An 11,809-nucleotide genomic window follows, 5' to 3' on the forward strand; every position below is an offset into this window, starting at 1 on the left:
CCCCCAATCCCTCCCAGCATCAGAGTCTTTTCCAATGAGTCAACTCTTCGCATGAGGTGGCCAAAGTGCTGGAGTTTCAGCTTCAGCATCATTCCTTCCAAAGAAATCCCAGGGCTTATCTCCTTCAGAATGGACTGGTTGGATCTCCTTGCAGTCCAAGGGACTCGCAAGAGTCCTCTCCAACACCACAGTTCAAAAGCATCAATTCTTCGGCGCTCAGCCTTCTTCACAGTCCAACTCTCACATCCATACATGACCACTGGAAAAACCATAGCCTTGACTAGATGAACCTTTGTTGGCAAAGTAATGTCTCTGCTTTTGAATATGCTATCTAGATTGGTCATAACTTTCCTTCCAAGGAGTAAGCGTCTTTTAATTTCACGGTTGCAATCACCATCTGCAGTGATTTTGGAGCCCAGAAAAATAAAGTCTGATGCTGACTCTATAATAATACCACTGTATAAAAGATAGGTAACCAGCAAGGACCTATTGTACAGCATAGGGAACTCTATTCAGTATTCTGGGATAACCTATATGAAGAAAGAATCTGAAACAGAGTGAATACATGTATATGTACAGTTTAATTACTGTGCTGTACACCTGAAATAACAAAACATGATGAATCAACTATATTACAATAAAAAATTTAATTAAAAAATTTAAATAAATGAACATTTAAAAGATGGGCACACCTCACACTGGTAAGAATGGCCATCATTAAAAAAATCTACAAGCAAAACATGCTGAAGAGACTGAAGGAATAGGGAAATATTTCTGCATTGTTGATGGGAGCATAAATTGATGCAGCCACTATGGAGAACAGTATGGATATCCTTTAAGAAGCTAGGAATAAAACAAATATATGACACAGAAATCCCACTACTGGGCACAAACCTTGAGAAAACCATAATTGAAAAAGACACATATACCCCAATGTTCATTGCAGCACTATTTACAATAATCAGGACATGGATTAAACTTAAATGTCCATTGACAGAAGAATGGATAAAGAAGTTGTGGTATTCAGTTCAGTTCAGTTCAATCGCTCAGTCTTGTCCAACTCTTTGCAAGCCCGTGGACTGCAGCACACAAGGCCTCCCTGTGCATCATTGACTCCCGGAGTTCACTCAAACTCATGTCCGTTGAGTCGATGATGCCATCCAACCATCTCATCCTCTGTCATCCCCTTCTCCTCCTGCCTTCAATCTTTCCCAGAATCAGGGTCTTTTCAAATGAATCAGCTCTCTGCATCAGGTGGCCAAAATATTGTCAAACTCCAATGTTTCACAAGGTCAGCATCAGTCCTTCCAATGAATATTCAGGACTGATCTCCTTTAGGATGGACTGGTTGGATCTCCTTGCAGTCCAAGGGACTCTCAAGAGTCTTCTCCAACACCACAGTTCAAAAGCATCAATTCTTCGGTGCTCAGCTTTCTTTAGAGTCCAACTCTCACATCCACACATGACTCCTGGAAAAACCATAGCCTTGACTATATGGACCTTTGTTGACAAAGTAATGTCTCTGCTTTTGAATATACTGTCTAGGTTGGTCATAAATTTCCTTCCAAGGAGTAAGCGTCTTTTAATTTCATGGCTCCAATCACCATCTGCAGTGATTTTGGAGCCCAGAAAAATAAAGTCAGCCACTGTTTCCACTGTTTCCCGATCTATTTGCCATGAAGTGATGGGACCAGATGTAATGATCTTAGTTTTATGAATGTTGAGTTTTAAGCCAACTTTTTCACTCTCTTTCACTTTCATCAAGAGGCTCTTTAGTTCCTCTTGGCTTTCTGCCATAAGGGTGGTGTCATCTGCATCTCTGAGGTTATTGATATTTCTCCCGGCAATCTTGATTCCAGCTTGTGCTTCTTCCAGTGCAGCATTTCTCATGATGTACTCTGCACAGAAGTTAAAGAAGCAGGGTGACAATATACAGCCTTGATGTACTCCTTTCCTGATTTGCAGTCAGTCTGTTGTTCCATGTCCAGTTCTAACTGTTGCTTCCTGACCTGCATACAGGTTTCTCAAGAGGCAGGTCAGGTGGTCTGGTATTCCCACCTCTTGCAGAATTTCCAGTCCTAAGTTGTGCTATGTATATATATACACATAAAATAGTACTCAGCCATTAAAAAGGAACAAAACTGAATCAGCTGTAGTGAGGTAGATGAACCTAGAGTCTGTCATACAGAGTGGAGTAAGTCAGAAAAGGAAAAACCAGTACAGTATATTAATGCATATATATGGAATCTAGAAAAATGGTACTGAAGAACCTATTTGAAGGGCAGGAATAGAGACACAAATGTAGAGAACGGACTTTTGGACACACAGGGGAAGGAAGGAGTGGGATGAATTGAGAGAGTAACATTGACATATATACATTACCATGTGTATATAGATAACTAGTTATCTAGAGATGACTAGTGGGGAGCTCAACATTCAGAAAACTAAGATCATGGCATCTGGTCCCATCACTTCATGGCAAATAGATGGGAATACAGTGGAAACAGTGGCTGGCTTTATTTTCTTGGGCTCCAAAATCACTGTAAATGGTAACTGCAGCCATGAAATGAAATGATGCTTGCTCATTGGAAGAAAATCTATGATCAACCTAGACGGCATATTAAAGAGCAGAGTCTACTTTGCTGACAAAGGTCTGCATAGTCAAAGCTGTGGTTTTTCAAGTAGTCAGGAATGGATGTGAGAGTTGGACCATAAAGAAAGCTGAGTACCGAAGAATTGATGCTTTTGAACTGTGGTGTTGGAGAAGACTCTTGAGAGTCCCTTGGACTGCAAGGAGATCCAACCAGTCCATCCTAAAGGAGATCAGTCCTGGGTGTTCATTGGAAGGACTGATGTTGAAGCTGAAACTCCAATACTTTGGCCACCTGATGTGAAGAGCTGACTCATTGGAAAAGACCCTGATGCTGGGAAATATTGAGGGTAGGAGGAGAAGGGGACGACAGAGGATGAGATGGTTGAATGGCATCACTGACTCAATGGACATGAGTTTGAGAAAGCTCTGGGAGTTGGTGATGGACAGGGAGGCCTGGTGTGCAGCAGTCCATGGGGTCACAAAGAGTCGGACACGACTGAGTGACTGAAGAACAACAAAGTGGGAAGCTGCGTGTATAACATAGGGAGCTCAGCTGTGTGCTCTGTGATGACCTAGAGAGCTGGGATAGGGGGTGAGTGGGAGGGAGGCTCAGGAGGGAGGGGATATATGTGTACTTACAGCTGATTCCTGTTGTTGTACAGCAGGAAGTAACACACACTGTAAAGCAGTTTGCTCCAACTTAATTTAAAAAGAAAAAAGATGGGCAAAATATCTACAGACACTTCACAGAATCAGATATCTTGTTGCAATGGTTTATAAGCATGTGGAAAGACACACAACAGCATCAGTGTCATAGGCAAGTTGAAAGCTGACATGACACCACTGTGCATGCACCAGAATAACTAATTAAAAAAAAAATTGACAATTTCACCTGTTGGAAAGGAAGTGGGATAAAGGAAATGTCTCATGCTAGTCAGAATCAATATACCCTTTAAAATCCGTTTTGCAGGAGCTCAAGTTAAGCATACTCTGAGTCTATGCCCCATCAATTCCATCCCTAAATATTTATTCGTTAGAGAAGAAATTCTAAAATAGGCAAAATTAATCTACAGTGACTGAAAGCAGATCAGTGATTGCCCAAGGCCAGAAGTAAAGGAACTGATGAGAACAGGGAGGCTTTTCTGGGATAACTGTTCCTTTTCTTCACTGGCGTGTTAGTTACACAAACATATAAAGCTCTTTGAGCAATACACGTAAGATGGCTGCATTTTGATATCAGCTTTGATATAGTTGATGTTAAAAACTATAAAATCAGAATAATGTCTTTTAGGGGGGATTGACCTGAAATGGGCGCAAGGGAACTTTCTGGACTGATCAAAATATTTATCTCAATTGTGATAGCAGTTACTCTGTTACACACATTTGTCAATCTAACTGTAATGTTAAAGTACTTATTTTATTTTATGGAAGTATTATTCAATTAAATAAAAAGTTACTTCAAAAGATAACAAACATAGAGTTAAAGCAAGAAGATGTAATATTTTATTTCTCTCACATTAAGCAAAGATAAAGATATATATTGTGTGTGTGTGTGTGTATACATCAGTGCTAATAAAGGTTTGGTAAGATGGACATATTTGTACACCAGTGGTGGGAGGTACAAATTAGTATATTTCTGGAAGCAAACTTACCCACTGAATATGTATACCCACTGATCAAGCAGTTAGTTGTACTCCTTAGAATCTATGCTAAATAAATATTCACAAGTCCAGAGATTTATATGTAAAGCCACTCATTTCTTTTAACTTTCAATTTAAAAACTTAGAAGGAAAACTGAACGTCCAATAAATAGATTATAATTATATAAAATATGGTACATGTCTGTGTTTGATTGAATAGCTATTAAATGATGTTCACAAATGATTTTGACTAGTAAAAGAAAATACTATATTAAATATATAGCAAAATGAAAAGATAACACATAATATTAGAATATTGTAGCTACAGTGTAAGCTATGTATGAAAGTGAAAACTTAAAGAAAAATGTAACTGCTAACGGTTACAATCGTCGTTTTCTTTTCTTCAGTTTTCTGTTTTGTATTTTCATAATTTACAAGTATTTTCATGAGAAAACAAAGTTTAAAGTTATATCATAATTTAAAACATTAATCTTATTATTATTTGCAAATATAAATGTTTATGCTATCAAGGAAGCTAAAATTTTAAAAGATTAAGTTGTCTAAATACATATCCTAAAGTAGTTGTCAGTTTTGTGTTATGTATTTGACAAGCAAATAAAATCAGAATATAGTTCTCTGAACATCAGGTATTTCTTCATTTATCAGTTTTGAATAAATTCTTTTAGCTTTTTCTCCTTCCTTGATAGACTTCTAAATAATAAATTATATATTTTTTCTTTTTGGGAGAGGCAGTAATAACTTGTATAAAATGGATTTAGGTTTTTCAATATAATGCTCAGTACTTATAACTAATGCACATCATATGTGGTGACAGAGACATTTATTACTCACAAATATCCACAAGCTTCCTTACAATTTCCAGCTCTCTTTCTGTTTGCATGATCTTGTGATGAATTTTGGTTAATGGTGTTACTCTGCAGATCTTTCTTCCCTTCTGCCATAAACTGGAAACCTCATCCCAAGATTAAAAGAGAAAGACATTCTTTATAGACACCTGTTGACCAGGAAAGTCACCAAAGAGCAACAGAACATAACCTTGTGAAAAATGAATCTGTTATATTAAGCCACTGAGGTTTCAGATTTGTTTCTCACTTCAGCTTCAACTAACTATATACTTACCCATACAAATATTAATGACTAGAAGTGAGTTCTGCTGTAAAAACAAAGAAATATAAAACTCTAAAATATGTGCCATTAGGTTAATAGATGGGCAGTAGAAAGTGGAAAAAACAAAGTATACTGAGCCTAGGAAGATGGGGATCCATGTTATCCCATGGCAGAACACTTGGTAAAACTTAGTGATAGAAGTGGTGTTGTTGATTACATTCGGCAACTTATTTCAAGAAAATATTGAGTTTTTTTTTTTTTAAGAAAAGGCAGGGATATAAGTTGAAATGAAAAGAAATAGAGTCCAGAACAAGACCTTGTTAAGATGAAAATGGTGACTGATTCTAGACACCAGTGTATAAGATACATCATTTAAGAAGGCTGTTTTCAATAAATGTAATATAGGCAGCCAGTTAAAATGATTCAGACCAATAATCAGAAGGTACTCCCCTTTACGTCAAACCAGAGAAGCTAGAGAAGGGTAGGAAAGTGAAAGTCACTCAGTCGTGTCCGACTCTTTGTGACCCCATGGACTGCAGCCCGCCAGGCTTCCCTGTCCATCATCGATAACTGGAGCTTGCTCAAACTCATGTCCATCGAGTCAGTGATGCCATCCAGCCATCCTCTGTCATCCCCTTCTCCTTCTGCCTTCAATCTCTCCCAGCATCAGGGTCTTTTCCAATGAGTCATTTCTTCCCATCAGGCGGCCAAAGAATTGCAGTTTCAGCTTCAGCATCAGTCCTTCTGAATCCATGGGATTCTCTAGTTCAGAATACTGGAGTGGGTAGTCGTTCCCTTCTCCAGGGGATCTTCCCAACACAGGATCGAACCCAGGTCTCCCACATTGCAGAAAGATTCTTTACCAGCTGAGCCACCAGGGAAGCCCTCATTTTACTCATAAGTGAGCAGCTATGGAGGTAAGACAAAGGTAAGAAAGCAATAAAATGTAAGCAATCTGAGAGTGGTGGTTTATGGCACGGAGCAAACAAAGAGTAAAAGTGTTGAATGTTTTAGAGTTCCACTCTTATAGAAATCAAGAGTTGGATACAAAAGTATTTGTGATTATTCAAAGCATAATAATCCTTAGGCTCCCAAACTTCAAGGGGCAGAACACAGACTGAAAAGGAACGCCCTGAGAAACACTGGTCAAGGGACTTCCTCCCTGACTGCTGAGTTAGGGCCCCATAAATGTGCATCCAGGGTAGGAAGTGGGGCAGGATGTCAGAATTGCCATCAGCAATTTTTGCCCTTCCTAATGGCAGAGTTTCCTGACGTTATCCTGCCCCTGTTCCACCTCTGTGTATTGGAGGGAAAAGCCAATTCTGACTCCTCATTGAACTGTTTCTTTGACTTGCTTTCTGTTGCTTTTGCTATTATAATCATGCATAATGTCTTGCCTTAGAGCAACCTGCCCCTCTACCTAAGTGTTAAAGTACCACTGTTCAGAGCCCTGTCCATCTGTAGATGGCAGAAAGGAAGAAATTACACATCCCCTGCCTGAGACTCGCCATTCTAGGAGATATTTCCAAGATTAACGGTCTTTTTACTTTGTTTTCCCCCTTCCCCTCAATCTCTGTTCTATAAAAGAGCCTGGCATCCAGACCCAGATAAGATGGTTATTTTGAGGCATTAGTCTGCCGTCTTCTGAGTAAGCCAGCGACGCCCGGTCACCGTGAGGGAAAGTGCAGCATCTATTGTATTGAACATTCATCTCAATTTATTCAAATCTTATTTTATTCAAAAAATATTAAAATTCTTAGATGCTGGAATATATTTTACAGAACACCAAATAATCATGTCCAACTGAAACAGGAGGGAAGGGGGCAGGACACAACCTTGAAAAGAATAACATAACCCAAGGACATGACAAGAAAACTGGCTAGAGCCAACTAGGTCCCAGCAAGCAGAAGGCTTGACTTTCAGTGGACCTGGAGTCTCATTATGTGTTCACTGCAGGCATTAACTGCTAAGTGACACACCCACCAGCACCATGACACCTCTAAGGCTGCCCATAAAAGGCTGAAAAGTGGGCAGTGGCCCAGTTCTTGGAAATCTTCACCCCTTTTCCAAAATAGCTGGAATGAACCCCACTTGTTAGCCTATGAAATTACCCAGCTGAAAAAGACTAACCATGCAACATTATACCTCCATTTCTTCCCTGTAAATAGGTTCATTAGTACTGCTTTTCTGGATTTCATATTTATTAATTAATATATGATGCTTATTTTTCTGATGACCTAGAAGGGTGGGATTGGAGAAGGGAAGGAGGCTCAATAGGGAGGAGTTTTATATATAATTATGACTCATGTTTTTGTATGGCAGAAACCAATCAATATTATGAAGCAATTATCCTCCAATTAAAAAAGAAAAGAAAACTGACCATATTGTATGGTGGAGCCTCTTGCCTTCTGAGATGGCCCATGCTCCTTCCTATGGAATGTGTTTCTCCCAAGGCCATTCTTACCTTTAGAGAGGGATCACATTCTGTCTATAGGATGTACATCTCCCTACATAAATCCACTTAACTATCACTTTGTCTCTCACTGATTTCTTCCTACAATGAGCCATAAAAAACCCGAGCTTCATTGTCCGAGACTGGCTATGTGATCTTAGTGAAGAGACCATGGGTTCAAGTCCCAAATCTGACTTTGTGGTTTCACAAAGACTTAAAATAATCAAAATTCTTAGACTTTATAATGTATTTTAACGAACACCAAATTCTCATGTCCTAAGAGTTAAACATATATATCTATAATATAAAAATATTAATATATAAACAATAAGAATTTAAAAAGAATTCTAACTATAGTGATGAAATGGAGGGAGACAAACATCCTTAGTGGAATAAGGCATGCAGTGCATTGAAAGGAGACCAGAATAGTAGAGCTGAGTTGATTCTGCATTACCAGATATGTGACATCATATTTCATCTACTATAAGATGTGAATCTTTCCATTCATTCACTCTGAATACCTCTGAAATTGCATTGTGACATACCATCTAAGGCATCTTCAAATGGTTGTCAACCAGACCACAATCATGACATAGTTCTCCTTGCCTGTGTACATGACCAAAACTTGATCACAGTTGGTTATTTTTCATGACATCAACTGAGCTGTGGACATTACTGAAAAACCCTATGTTGCTGTCTTTTAAAATTTTCACTATGATTTAAAGTTGAAAAGTTATTGTCTACCTAGAAAAGAACAGGAGAAAGCAGTGGGGCATGAATTTGCTACTTGCAAAGCAAATATTTCCACTGGGAGAGTAAACCCGTTCTACATTTTCTTGCAAAGCTGCAACCAAACGCTTTATGAGATTCTTGAAGAAATCCATGGTTGATGATGTGTGACTTTTTTTTATTAATAGTATTGCCTATCATACACAAGCCGAGAAGGCAATGGCACCCCACTCTAGTACTCTTGTCTGGAAAATCCCATGGATGGAGGAGCCTGGTAGGCTGCAGTCCATGGGGTCGCGAAGAGTCGGAGACAACTGAAAGACTTCACTTTTCACTTTCATGCATTGGAGAAGGAAATGGCAGCCCACTCTAGTGTTCTTGCCTGGAGAATCCCAGGGACGGGGGAGCCTGGTGGGCTGCCGTCTATGGGGTCGCACAGAGTCGGACACGACTGAAGCAACTTAGCAGCAGCATCATACACAAGAAAGAGTAAATATTAAAACTTGCAGAATAGATGTGTAGGTCATAGAGGAAGTTAGACAACTTCTGGGCATACAAGAAAATCTGTGTTCCCAAGGAAAGTATCTGGTAGGAACATATGGATTATGATGATGATTTGAGCAGAGTTGGCTCTAAATGGGAACACATTTTAGGATTATCTTAATCACTCTATTTCATTTGTATGCCCTTTTTAATGAATATCCCCAAACTTGATATTAAAGCTTCACCTCCCCCTTCCCCCCGCCCCCGCCCCGTGCCATACAGGAGGTTCTCACGAGCTATCTATCCCATACACAGTAGTGTACTGACTCAGTCCCAATCTACCCATCCACCCCACCCACAACCCTTACCTCCTTGGTGTCCACACATTTGTTCTCTATGTCTGTCTCTACTTCCCTGCAAACAGGTTCATCTGTAGTATTTTTCTCAATTCCACATATATACACTGATATATGATATTTGTTTTCTTTTTCTGACTTAAAAAATCATACAATCTGTTTGTAGGACATGTATTAAGTTAACCTTAAAAATACATTCCAATATATATTAGGTGCCACCCTTATGGCAGAAAGTGAAGAGGAACTAAAGAGTCTCTTGATGAAAGTGAAAGAGGAGAGTGAAAAAGTTGGCCTAAAGCTCAACATTCAGAAAACTAAGATCATGGCATCTGGTCCCATCGCTTCACGGCAAATAGATGGGGAAACAGTGGAAACAGGGACAGACTATATTTTGGGGGGCTCCAAAATCACTGCAGATGGTGATTGTAGCCATGAAATAAAAAAACACTTGCTCCTTGGAAGAAAAGTTATGACCAAACTAGACAGCATATTATAAAGCAGAAACATTACTTTGCTAACAAAGGTCCATCTAGTCAAGGCTATGGTTTTTCCAGTAGTCATGTATGGATGTGAGTGTTGGACTATAAAGAAAGCTGAGTACTGAAGAATTGATGCTTTTGAACTGTGGTGTTGGAGTAGACTCTTGAGAGTCCCTTGGACTGCAAGGAGATCCAACCAGTCCATCCTAAAGGAAATCAGTTCTGAGAGTTCATTGGAAGGACTGATGTTGAAGCTGAAACTCCAATCCTTTGGCCACCTGATGTGAAGAGCTGACTCATTGGAAAAGACCCTGATGCTGGGAGGGATTGGGGGCAGGAAGAGAAGAGGATAACAGAGGATGAGATGGCTGGATGGCATCACTGTCTCAATGGACATGAGTTTGAGTAAACTCCCAGAGTTGGTGATGGACAGGGAGGCCTGGTGTGCTGCAATTCATGGGGTCGCAAAGGGTCGGACACGACTGAGCGACTGAACTGAACTGAACCTAGAATAGTCAAATTCATAGAGTCAGAAAATACATCTGTAGACGCCAGGGCCAAGGCGGGTGTTGGTTTGGGAGGCTGGGGAGTTAGTGTTTAATGGTGACAGAGAGTCAGTTTAGGAAAGTGAAAAATTCAGGAGATGATGGTGAGAATTGCACAAAAATGTGAATGTCCTTAGTGCTCCTGACTGTCCAGTCAAAATGGTTAAAATAGTATGTTTTGTATTCTGTGACTTTTACCACAATACACATTTTTTTTTAAAAAAGAAAGCTTCGCCTTTTCTTACTCAATTCAAATAAAATGTTTATTTTGCAAAATTTATCTGAACTTTGGTTTCCTCTTGGTTAAAAAGGAGATAAGAATGTTTCCCCCTCTTTTGTCATAATTACTGTGAAGATAAGTGAGATAATGCACACAGGAATGCTGCGTACAAAGGAGCACAGGCATAGTTACAGTCACCATACACACTAGAAAAACTGATCACCTGCATTACTGGCAGATCAACAGCAAGCAGTACTCGTTAGTGGTGAGATTCCGGGCAATGCCCTCTGCCTTCCCGTGAAATAAAAAGGACACGAATGAATAAGAGATTAGACGGTTCGCCACAAAGGGATTACCTAAGGCATCCCTTTGTGTCGCTTACAGCTGCCCATTTATTTGTTGTTAATACCAGAGACCTCTCAGCAGGAAGGGAGCATGAAATAAGTGGGGAGGGAATGCTGGAAAAGGGCAAAGGGAAGCCTCCCGCTGGGCACCACACATTCAGAGGGAGGCTCGTGTCACCTGAACTGACTCACGCTCCTAGCTCCACAGGGCTGCTGACGGAGACGTAACCCCCCACACCCATGCACCCAGTGCAGGATGCGGGCTCCTGGGAGACCTTCAGACTGTACTGACAACGGAGCTGCCCCTCTTACAGTCATTAACTTTACCCAAGTTTGGAATTCAATATGCTTTACTTTGCTCTATTTAGTCTTTATTATTTTAAATATAGACATGCTATTGAATTGTACCATACATGCAGGGAAGTTCACAGATCTTAAGTGTGCAGTGTGAGGAGTTGCCACAATGTAGTAATTATTACACAGATCAAGAAATTATTGATACCAAAAGCAGCCTCTCCACAGAATCAGATCTCAGAGACGGGATTTTGAGTGAAGTAAAATAGGACTACCTTTTGAACTGTGATGTCGGAGAAGACTCTTGAGAGTCACTTGAACTGCAAGGAGATCCAACCAGTCCATCCTAAAGGAAATCAGTCCTGAATATTCATTGGAAGGACTGATGTTGAAGCTGAAACTCCAATCCTTTGGCCACCTGATGTGAAGAGCTGACTCGTTGGAAAAGACCTTGATGCTGGGAAAGATTGACGGCAGGAGGAGAAGGGGATGACAGAGGATGAGATGGTTGGATGGCATCACTGACTCAATGGACATGGGTTTGGG

This window comes from Bison bison, unplaced genomic scaffold (assembly GCF_000754665.1).
Source record: "Bison bison bison isolate TAMUID 2011002044 unplaced genomic scaffold, Bison_UMD1.0 scf7180017864374, whole genome shotgun sequence".
NCBI lineage: Eukaryota > Metazoa > Chordata > Mammalia > Artiodactyla > Bovidae > Bison > Bison bison.